This window comes from Triticum aestivum, chromosome 3D (genome assembly GCF_018294505.1).
Source record: "Triticum aestivum cultivar Chinese Spring chromosome 3D, IWGSC CS RefSeq v2.1, whole genome shotgun sequence".
Lineage (NCBI taxonomy): Eukaryota > Viridiplantae > Streptophyta > Magnoliopsida > Poales > Poaceae > Triticum > Triticum aestivum.
This window is the reverse complement of record NC_057802.1, coordinates 559,283,123-559,295,281: the sequence shown is the minus strand read 5'-3', so window position 1 is coordinate 559,295,281 and position 12,159 is coordinate 559,283,123. Positions and strand designations below refer to the sequence as shown.

Sequence of the window (12,159 nt, the reverse complement as noted above, 5' to 3'; positions counted from 1 at the left end):
CCCATCCCCATCCCCGTCGTCACCGCCCGTCTCCGTCCCCGACGCCGCCCCCCGTCGCCACGCCACACCGGTGAGCTCCTGCCCCGGCCGCCATGTCCACACACACACACACACACACACACATTGTTATAAAAATGTTAGCAATTTTTCTGTTTTTTAGTTATAGAAATATTATAAATTTTTCTGTTTTTTAGTTATAGAAATATTTATAGAAATGTTAGAAATTTTTCTGTTTTTTAGTTATAGAAATATTTATAGAAATGTTAGAAATTTTTCTGTTTTTTAGTTATAGAAATTTTAGAAATTTTAGAGTTAGTTTTAGCTAGATGAATTAGATTAATGTCAAATTGTTAGAATTTGCATATAGAATTTTAGTTATCACAATCCAATCATTTAAAAAATGTTACTTTTTGCGGGCATATAGTATTTGTTCTCGACGATGCCCGGCCCGCATCCTCGCCGTCGACCCGTTCGCCACGACGTCTGGCTGACCCATGTCCGGGACTGGGCTCCGCCGGGCTGGCACTGGGAGGTGCTACCTGGAGGGGCGCGCCGCTTGGTGAGGAACCCAGCCTTGGGTCCCGTCGTCGACCCTGATCTCCTTTGGTGGCATTCGCGTGGGCCACATTCGGTGCAGCGGGAGCCAGCCCCGCCGGAGGTGGTGCGTCGTCATGTCAGGGAGGAGGACGAGCACGTCCATCGCTACATGGCTGCTATGGACGTCAGGTTCTCCAATACCTGGCAGGTTCTTTGGGCAGATGACCGGAGATATGATCCTGTGATGGTTCCTTGTCTTTGGGTGTCCACCTCCCGCGCCCCAGGAACCGCGAGTGGCCTAGATTCTTCTGTAGTATTCGATCTTTATTAGCTACCTAGCCAGTGATGTATTCGAGATTATATATTATTCGAGACGATGTATTCGAGATTATATATTATTCGAGACGATGCATATTATGTACTATATGATTCAGTTTTTCCTTATTGATTGCATCCATGCATTGTAATTTGAATACTAAATTATTTTATATTTCTTCTGTATTAGTTAAATAAAAGCTATTTCGGACAATACCGGCAGAGAGGGAGAAGAGGCCCTATTCGAGATCATACGCAGCCCTAACAGGCCAAATGATCTGAATGAATCAAATGACGGCTCCCAATATCTGAACAATACCGGGGAGGGTGATGATAAGATATTCGATCTCGATGACCGAGCTGATGAAGTCATGAACTATGATTATGATTATGATGACGCAGACAATGATTATGATGACGAATACAATGTTGATCTTGAAATAACAAAGACTACCAGTGAGGTATATTTATATAAGCAGGCATCTAGTGATCATCACATGTTTTTTTTATTTGAAGATATATTAACGAATCGATCTTTCTTCTTTCAGCCCTCCGGATCGAGCAAATCTGTTTCTACAGACAGCAGGACAAAGCGCGGCCCGGGCAAAAAGTTGAAGGAGGGTGTAAAGTACAACATCGATTCCATCAAAGCTAGTGGCGAACCCCTCACGCCTAAGAACATTGCGAACAAGTTCGTTCGTCAGTGCGGAGTTCTTGTGAAGGACCAACTCCCGATCTCCATTCAAGAATGGAAAGAGCCAAAAACTAAACGCCCAGATGTTACTTGGGTTGACGACAGAGCAAAACAAAAGCTTTGAGAATCTCTGATGGAACATTTCACCCTACCAGATTATTTCACTGATGCAGATGTGCAGAAAGTCAAGGACGCTGCTCTTAAGAAGATGGCAATTGCATTCAACACCCACAAGAAAACTGTATGGGCCAACTACCTCGCTGCAGAAAGGAAGACTCCAGAATTCAAGGGAACACTGGAGAAGCAAAGAGAACACTGGCCCGCTTTCGTGAAATTCAAGGAATCAGAATTATCTAAGGAACGGTCGAGAAAAAACAAGGCCAATGCCGCAAAAAAGACGCAGTTCCATAGGCTGGGTCCAGGTGGCTACGCGGTGGCAATGCCTAAGTGGGATAAGTCTGAGCAAGAGATGGAGGATGCAGGGGTCACTCCGGTTACTAGGAGCTGGCCCCCAGGTGCAGAACTTGGTTCTATGCGCATGGGGGGCGTTGGACCCGAAGACAGGCCTGGTTTCAAAGAAGGCAAGTCTAAAAGGAGCCGAACAAAAGTTACTTGACGCAATAGAAGATGCTCGAAAGGGGGTGTTCACGCCCAACAGAGAGAACGACGAGCTTACGCGCGCCCTGGGAAATCCTGAACACCCGGGAAGAACACGAGGCAAGGGCGTTATTCCCTGGTATGAGGGCTTTTCGGAATGGAACGACGACTACAGGACCCGTGCAAGAAAGAAGATGGAGGAGGAGAAGAAGAGGAAGCTGGAGGAGGAGCAGAGGAAGCAGGACGCGGAACGCCTTCAAGGCCTAGAAGCAAGGCACGCGGACTTGGCACTCGAATTCCAGCAGCAGCAGCAGCAGATCGACTCACTTAGCAAGGAAAGGGGGTTTCAGCAGCGGCAGCAGCAAGCGGATGATCATCCAGCATTGGATAGCACCGTCCCATCCATACCAAGAAGCAGCTTTGGTTCCGCCCCAGGCGACGCACTGCTGGATACATACCTTGTGGATGACATCATAGAGAACACTAACTGTGAGCTACACTTCAAAATGAAGAACATATCCATGAAGGTGGCGGACGTCGTTGCTTTTACAATTACCCCCGAAGCAACCTTCCATTGCGCCCCGATTCCAGCGGGCTATGCTCGTGTCTTGGTTGATGAGGTGGTGGACCCATATTCGGGGCTACAGCTTGACATTCCTGGAGGTGACGACGAGCACACACTGGGAGAGGCCATACATCGTATCATCCTATGAAGAAAGGATTGCATCATCTTTCGAAGTCCACCGACACCGCGTCTGCCGACTCCTCCTCGAAGTCCGCCACCGTGTCAGCAGACTCCCGCTCCTCCAAGTCCACGAACGCGTGAGCAGACTCCTGCTTCAAGTCCGGCACATCATCAGGCCACTCCTCCTGTCTCAAGTCCGACACCGTGTCAGGCCACACCTTCTGCTTCAAGTCCGACACAGCGTCAGGCCACACCTCCTGCTTCAAGTCCGACACCGTGTCAGGCCACACCTCCTGCTTCAAGTCCGGCACAGCGTCAGGCCACTCCTCCTGCTCCAACTCAGCCACGTCAGCCGTCTCCGCCGCCTCAGCAATCGCAGAAGAGACACGCCGCAGCTATGGTGTGTAGCGGTATGAGTCGAGGTAGTACAGGAAGTACAGGCGGAGACAAGCGATATAAATATGGTACAAGCAGCCTCGCTCCTCTTCCTCAAAGGCCTTACGACATGATCGAGGAGCAAAACGATGCCATAGTGCGGGCCGAAGTGGACGCCCATTTTGGACCGAAACCGGCACCGCCGCCGAGGGAGAAAGTGCCTGAGGAAAAGATTGACCACTTCATTCGTATGGCTAGACCACCAGCTCCCAAGCCTGTTGACTCAGACTATGAGCGCCAAATCAGGAAGGCACATCGAGCACAACTACAGAAAGAAAGCGAGCTCGAGCTCGAGCCAACAAGCAGCTGTCAAAAATGCGGGAAAACCATTCCCCAGCTGGGAGAACAGGCGGGGCAATCGATCCCCCCGCTTGTTGTGCCAACAACACATGAGAGTACGCGCGCCCAATATTATTGTGGGCAAACCGTTTACGTTCCCGAGCTGGGCGATGTGGTAATAACCGAGGAGCATATAATGTAGGCTGAAATGCTCAAGATCACTGTTGGACAACTCCTCGATATCGAGCCCATGTCTCCGCTTAGAAAGGAGGAAATAAAACGGAAATATTTCTGGGGCCAACCTTTGGTCGAGACCGAGGAGGTCAAGAACCTCCTAACGAGAATGTATGAATTGCATGATTGGTACATGAAAATTACCAAGAGTTCCAATCGAGAGTCCCTCATGATGCAAGTCGAGGAAGATCATTACTTCAATAAGAAATCTCTGTCCGTTGAGTATTCAGAACTATTTCAGTTATTCAATCAAGATGCACTCGACAAATCTATCGTCAGTTGCTATTGTCTGTAAGTGATTTCTTTCTGTAATTTAAGTCTCAAGCTAGCTCTAGTGCTCATTGATTGATCATTAATTACCTGTAATTATATATCCTCACTATATATTCTTTTCTGTGGTATTATGCAGGATGAAGATGTATGAAATGAAAAAAGCTGGACGCTATGGCATTGGGTTCATTGACCCAAATACCGTTAATGAATACACATGGAAATTGGAATGTTGTAGACAAGATGTAGAGAAAAACATGCTAGAGTTCTTAAAGCGCCTCAATAGCAATGAAGATATACTACTTCCTTACAACTTCGAGTGGGTCACACTGTCTTGTACTACAAATTCTGTTTTTGCTTACTAGCTAGATGTTAATAAGTGTATAGGGTTTAGGGTTATAGTTGATTAGTGTTATGCACATGCCCGCTTAATTTATACATGCAAACGTATGCGCATGCAGGTTCCACTGGATCTTGTTAGACATTAAAGTTGACGAAGAAAAAGTTGAAGTACTGGACTCACTACTTCAAAAAGAAAGTGACTACAGCATCGTGAAGGGGATAGTCAACAGGTAATTTCAATCATTATTAACTATATCTCGGCCTATTTAGTTCGTCATTTCCTGATATGAACTATTTTTAATAACCCTTTATTAATTTTCTTTGCCGGCGGGCAGGGCTTGGGCAAAGTACATCAAGGTGACTCCAGGAAAATGGCGACAAAAGCTATTTTGGTATCGACCCAAGGTAAGTAATTAAGTAGTACTAGCTAGCTAGCTACCATCTCTTTAATTCTTGTTTCAATACCATTAATTAATTATCATGCTTGATTAATTATTATCTGATTAAATTCTATTCTCGTAAAGGCCCTGAAGCAGGTGCCGGGGACTGAAGTGTGTGCATACTACGCTTGCGAGAACATACGCATGATGGCGTCCGAAAGGAGCAGATCTGATAGACAGCAATGGGTACGTTTGCCAGAACACTATTCACAAATCTTACATGATTGTCGATATCTAGTCATACAACTAATACACATGCATATTGATCTCCTTGACAGTTCAAAGACGTGCGGGACCAGCTCCTACCAACAGAGCGCATACGAGCACTTCAAGAGGAAATAGCGGGATTTTTGCTCGACCAGGTCATAGATCCCAAAGGAGAATACTATTACCCGCTACCGGCCCCATGAACCACTTGTCATCGTGCTCCGAAGGCACCAAGGCAACATGTAGGAGAAATTGTATATATATACATGTGTATGTGTGAATAATTAATGGTGGTTGTGAGACATTCGATTATATATATATATATATATATATATATATATATATATATATATATATATATATATATATATATATATATATATATATATATATATATATGAATGATCAGTTCTATGAAAAAATCTATTTATATATATGCATAACGTGTACAATATGTAGTATCGTAAAATACCAGCAAACAAAAAAGAATTAAATGGAAAACACAAAATTATTGGAAAAATAAAAATTAAAACCAACCCCCCCCCCCAAACATTTAGTACCGGTTGGTGCTACCAACCGGTACTAATGGTCTACCAGCACCCGGGCCTGTCTCGTGCCACGTGGTGGCGAACCGGTAGTAAAGGGGGAGGGGGGCCTTTAGTCTCCACTCTTTAGTGCCGGTTGCAGAACCGGCACTAAAGGCCCTTACGAACCGACGCTAAAGCCCGGTTCCGCACTAGTGATAGAGGATAGTGATACATCATTACATTGTAGTAAACTCAGTTGATAACTTCTGGTCAACATTTTTCAGAACCTGACTTGAATTTTTTTATCGCCAACGCACAATCCTTCATACTTTATTATATCGGCTCCACAAAGATCAGCCTTATCGCATCTTTGATTGTGTCTGCAGTAGTGTATGCATCGTTATGTTTGTACATATTACCCGCAGTCTTAGCAAGATTAAGTATTGTTCGTGGCACAACCATTGGTTGATTTGTTGTAGCAAAAGAATGTTGTAACATATCCTTCCATGAATCTTCAGCGAGTTCTTTTATCTGCTGGCAAGCATCATGCATTGTTGTCTTATGCTCCTTCATGTAACATTGGATGGTAGAGCCGCAGTGGTCCCCTATTTGCTCACGCTGCAAAATATGGTTGTAAGGGAATATCATTTCTTTAATTTTCATAACTTCATTTATGGTTCTGATTGTTAGTGATATGTTCGGAATTATGTCATAGCCGGCGAATCTATGTGTATAATTAGCATGCATGCATTATCAAGGTTGAAGTGATTCATGTGTATAGTTTGTGTCACAATAAACTTGTACCTTGAAGAACATACATGCTAGCTATATATGTGTGCGCAAATTTATCCTTGTTGTTACGAAGTGTCAAATAATATAACATTTGCAAATTACTTCTTCTATGTGACAGGTTCGGACTCGCTTCTTTAATCTAGCACCAACACAAATGTGAACGTAATATTATACTCCCTCCGTTCCTAAATATAAGGTTCATCATGGATTATATTTTTTCTCAAAAATTCAAACCTATCTAACTTTGACCAAGTTTATAGACAAAAATATCAATATCTAGAATATATACCAAATCATTATCACTAGATTCATCATGAATTATATTTTATATATTTAGTATTGTTAATATTTATATGTTTTGTTGTAAATTTGGTCAAACATATTCGACATTTGACTTTTTGAAAAATAATTGTGCCTCCTTATATTTAGGAACGGAGGGAGTAGTTACTAGAAAATAATGTCAGCGTAATTGTGCCTGCTTTGATGTTTGTATTCCTTTTTCTTCTAAACGTACATAATATAGTTCTTTACATGCAAATTCATCATTTTTTCCAAGATACCAAATTAATATTCACATGTCCACTTGTGTAAGTATAGATAAATACCTTGGTTGACACTATATCATTTGAGAGACGGACAAATATACCAAAGACTTGATTAGTTGTGGACTTTCCAGAACCCACTTGAAAGTCTTCTCTGATGTTATCTCAAGCACAAGCTAGCAGGTAGGGTCCAATGCTTGTAGATGAAACTTCAAGATGTTCGCTCATTGTTTTCGGCACATAATGTTCATCGCGCCATTTTAGTTCATCGGCGTATACTTGAACTAATTGCTTCAGCTGTGTATATATAAAAACAATATTATTAGATGGTTCTATAGTTTCTTAGAAGTACTGACTGTTTAAGCTAGATTACTTGCAATAAAAAACAATTAGTTCACATGATATGGTGTATCTTGCAGGATAAGTTCCATTTAAAGGAAAAAAACTTCATCAATTTTATGCACCTAGAAGGTCTCTGTGTTTTGAGTGAACAATATTAAATAATTCATTGACCAATAAAAATACCATTTCCGGATAAAATGACTAGAAATGAAAGGAATAAATGGTGAATGATTGTGGTCCAACCATGAGAACTATGAAACATGCTACTTTTGTCTCATGCCAAACATGCCCATTTTACCTTACCTTGTTTTATTTAGTGAAAATGTTTACATACTATTTAATTATTTATATGAAAATATATTCACATTTTTACTTTATGTCGATATTAAAACATAACATATCTACATCTAGACCGTTGTGGTTCTATGTTGGCAATACACAATCATAATATACTTATAGGACGACTGACATTTCATTTCTAATTGTGTAATTATTTACAATGAGCTAGTTTGGTGAAATAAAATAGAGTACTTGCCGTTTCTTTTAGGTAAAACACACGGTAGGTCTTGTCAACTCCTAACTCCGCCTCGAAGGAAGCAAATGTCTCTAGTAAATACAGGTAGAAATTCTTCATGTACTTTGGAAGCAGAGCTACTGCACTTTCATCCCACCTGCAATTTACTATGATATTAATGTGTATGGTCAAGAAATATAGTAGCTGTAATGGAAAAAATTCCTTGAAATGTAGGCCTAAGCAGTTCTTCATTTCCATTCAAATGCTACTGTGTCTAGTATTTTTAGTTGTTTCATTTCTTGGGAGCCAGTAATTTGATGAGATGTTGTTTCATGACCATGAACTTATTTAACACGAGCCATATTTTATTAAACAATACCATTTACAATGATTCAAGAAACAATAATACCATGCCTAGTTATTATGCCTGCTGAAAAGAGTCATGTACCTATGTAATATACATATCAGCAACATAGGCATTCCATACTACTTAATAGCTTAAATTCATCTAATCTTATGTTTATATACACGTACATTGACATACGACATTCAAAATTGATGCTAGATTTTTTTTTAATTAAAGGCATTAGTTGTCTTAAATAAACAAACTCGAGAATGTAAGGAATGTTGTGACCTTTTAATTGCTTCTTGAAGTTGCATACTCTCTTTGGTACTACCATATGTGTCAAATATATCGTCTACAATGGTAATGAAAGCTGTGATCTTCGTCGGTATAATTCTCGAATGAGAATATTGAGGTTTGTAGCATGCCCCATTCATCCAGAAATACACTTCTACTATTCGTTCTCTAACTAAACTCAAATTGGATTTACCATAGAGCTCCTTCCACCACCTACCATAAGGAGAAAAAATAAACCATATGAAATTATTATGATTGCAAGAAATGAAGAGTTCCTGGCATTAATTTCAGGATGTGAAATTGTAATAAACTTACAGTGTGACATCTTTTAAGTCCTCACAGAAATGAATATGTAGAATGTTAAAATTCAGTTTTGCAATCTCAAGTATGGCTTCATTTCGTATAGAATCATTTTCATACTTGGATATGTAACTTCTTGTTTCTAATATTCCAACCCTTCTAAAAAGAGGTGTATCTAGGGTAGAACACACTTCCTTTGCATAAGGTGATTCCAGTTCTAAATCACACAGAAGACGTCTTTTGGCGAAAGAGATAGCCGCATCTAATAGTTCCTCACCATGGGTCCTCAGATATGCCGCATTGTATAAGCTTAGCAAACTTGTTGTATCAACATTCACAAAATCTCCTTTTCGGTCTTGAAATTTTTGGAATACATCTGAAAGTTGATTGATAACAAACCATTACGATTTCTAATTCAGTAGCAAAATGTTCAAATCTTAATTTGCTATAGCATTAATAAATAACGCTTACCTGATGGCACATCATATCCATTTTTTGTAGAAGATAAAACCAAAGTGAAACCAAGTGTAGATTATTATCATCGTAATCCGAGTTGAAAACAACGTTGAGTTGCTGGTTGATCTCATTCTCATAATGGTAGTCCAAACCAAGTCGTTCTAGCGTCATTATAAGATCTAATATTTTTGGTATTTTATTTGAATCTTTTATCATCGCCCTTACTTGTTCCCTTAACGCTCCTGCTCTTTCTTTCATTTGAGGTAGCTGCAAGTATAAGTGTCAATCTTATGAACAACTATGGTTTGGGTCATAATTTTTGAATTCAATAAAATTTCGAAAAATATGACATTAATCCATCCTATTAACAAAAACATGCCAAAATCGATGGTGGTAACGTCTAATGTGTATCTTGTAAGAAGGACGGACAACAATACACACCAAATAAAATATTAATATATTAATACTACAATGATTTTGTTCTTGTGAGGAGAAAACGCAAAGCCTCGACTCCCATAAAAACAAAACAAAAAAGTTTTTAGATTTAAGTTAAATCACAAACTTTATAAATCAGGCATCTCCGGCTCGCACATACCTGCGCTGAAGACGGGGGCTGGTAAGTAAGGAAGAAATCACCCCACAGACTTGGATGAAAAGTACTCATCTGCTCCTGGCCAGCACTATCTCCATGTGCTGCTGCGATTCAGTTCTTCTTGTGTATACTGCTTCGTGCTTGGTGAAGTAGATCAGAGACAAATTGCAGCTGTACTTGTGCCATGTATGCAGAAGGGCACATATATAGAGAGAACCGGTTCTAACTCTTAGCCTTAGACCAACTATTAAAGTCTTCTGACATACTCCATATAGCAGCCATGAAGAAGACATACTCCAAAAAAAATTACTCGGTCGTGGATCTAACTTGCTCCACCTAGCAGCCCCAATCAGTTGTGGAAACTACGACCGAAGCATTATCAAGGGCCGGTGACTTGGAGCTGCCAGTAAAAAAGTGTTAATCATATGAAATGGCACTACATACGGTGCGGCAGCTTTTCCTTTTCCTGCATTTTAAGCTCTGAACAGAGTTGTACATCATTTCACAAGATTACAATTAAATATACTGGCTAGGATTTGGCATTGACGTGCACTCGGACCGAGTTTACCTTTTTTCCACTAGGGGTTCCATTAATACGAACCTTCAAAAGCATTTGAACTGGCATGCACGGTCAAAAGTACATGACACATGCAGTCCCTACGAAAAAGAAGACCATCACCTTCTTAAAACTCCACTAGCTAGGATTTGGCATTGACGTGTCGAAAAAAATACCGTTTTCAGAGCTCTTTACATACTTTCCACTTGGAGTTGCCAGTAACACGAACTCTCAAAGTCGTATGAAGTGACATCGTCAAAAGTTTACGACACATGCAATACCTCCAAAAGGAAGTCGATGACACATGCATGGATATTCAAAAGTTATGATGATATGATAATGGACGTAGCCGTCATTCTTCCTGTTTTTCTATCTAAACATCACTGTTTTCTAATATTAAAAAAAGGTTATTCTGTGCGTTAGCTAAGAGTGCATCCAACGATCTACGTCCGTGCTAGGCGTTCCCAGAATCCAGATTCTAATATCCCCCAGGCCAATGCTGACAAAATAGAAAATTTAAGAGCCATCGACCGATCGACGGCTATCAGTCCCAATAGGTTAATAAAAATCTGACAACATGGAACTTGGACGAAGGCTGCTGCAGCAGCTAGGATCTTGGACGCTGGTCTATCAGACCACAACCTGCTTTTTTTCTTTTCGAAATCGAGGCATAAGATTTGCCTCATCTATTAAATAAGGAAAGAATAGAGTTTAGAGATTTACAACGCACCCACACACTTTCGGCATGACAATTACTCGCCCTGAAAAATATTCTCTAATTTCTTTGCGCCCGCGGCCATCCAAAGCTTGGCCTCCTCAACGATGGCGGCGAGTAGGATGGTCGGTGGTGCACTCTTGTGGCGGAACATCCGTGCATTTCTTTCATTCCAAATGGTCCACGGGACGAGCATGGTGAGGGAGGCCATAGCTCGCCGGTTAGGGTTACGGTTGTCGGTTCTCTTGTCCCACCACTCGTAGACGGAATCGTACATGGGCCAGTCGGATGTATCCACGTGCGTGAGACCAAGCTTCTCAATGAGAGACTTCCATAGCCGAATCGTGTAGCGGCACTTGAAGAAAAGATGGGCTCCTGATTCTTGTTCCCTGTTGCAAAGCTTGCAAAGGCCACAATTTGGCCAACCTCGTCGTTCCAAGCGATCGGCGGTCCAAATCCTATCTTGCAATGCCAACCAAGCAAAAAACTTAACCTTTGGAGGTGCCCATGACTTCCAAACCATGCGATCCAAGGGGGAGAGAGTCATGCCTAGGAATTGGGCTTTGTACGCAGTGGCCGCGGTGTATATCTCATCGTTTGCATGCTTCCAGATGATGACGTCTTGGGCTTGCTCATGAAGGTGGACATCATTAAGGAGCATCCAAAGAGTGAAGAACTCCCGAATGTGGGCGCCGGAGACAATCGTGTCATGGTTGATCTTGAAGATCCACGCATTTCCGGCGAGGGCCTCACGGACCTTCCAATTCTTTCTTTTTGAGGCCGCAAAGATAAGTGGTGCGGTATCCTTGGGTTTGCGACCAAGAAGCCATGGGGAGCCCCAAAAAGGCGTTTTGGCGCCATCCCCTATGGTGATAGTCGTAGAGGTATAGAAAACTCGAGGTCCTCCTCGGTGCATGGGTTTCCAAGGCCAGCCCATAGTTTGTGGGGCTCATTCCATTCATACCATAGCCAGCGGAGCCGCAACGCACGTGCAAACTTGTCGGTATCGAGCACCCCGAGGCCACCATATGCTTTGGGGCGACAAACCACCTTCCAGTTGACCTTGCACTCCCGTTGTCTTGTCCGAACCGGAACAAAGGAAAGCTCTCTCAATTTTGTTAAGGCTATCGAGAGAGCCTTGAGGCACG

At 41.8% G+C, this 12,159-nt stretch overlaps 1 pseudogene; it reads right to left on the bottom strand.

Annotated features, from left to right (window-relative positions):
* Positions 1-5,895: 5,895 nt before the first annotated feature.
* On the bottom strand, positions 5,896-9,812 carry LOC123075419 ((S)-beta-macrocarpene synthase-like; annotated as a pseudogene).
* Between the last annotated feature and the right edge of the window lie 2,347 nt (positions 9,813-12,159).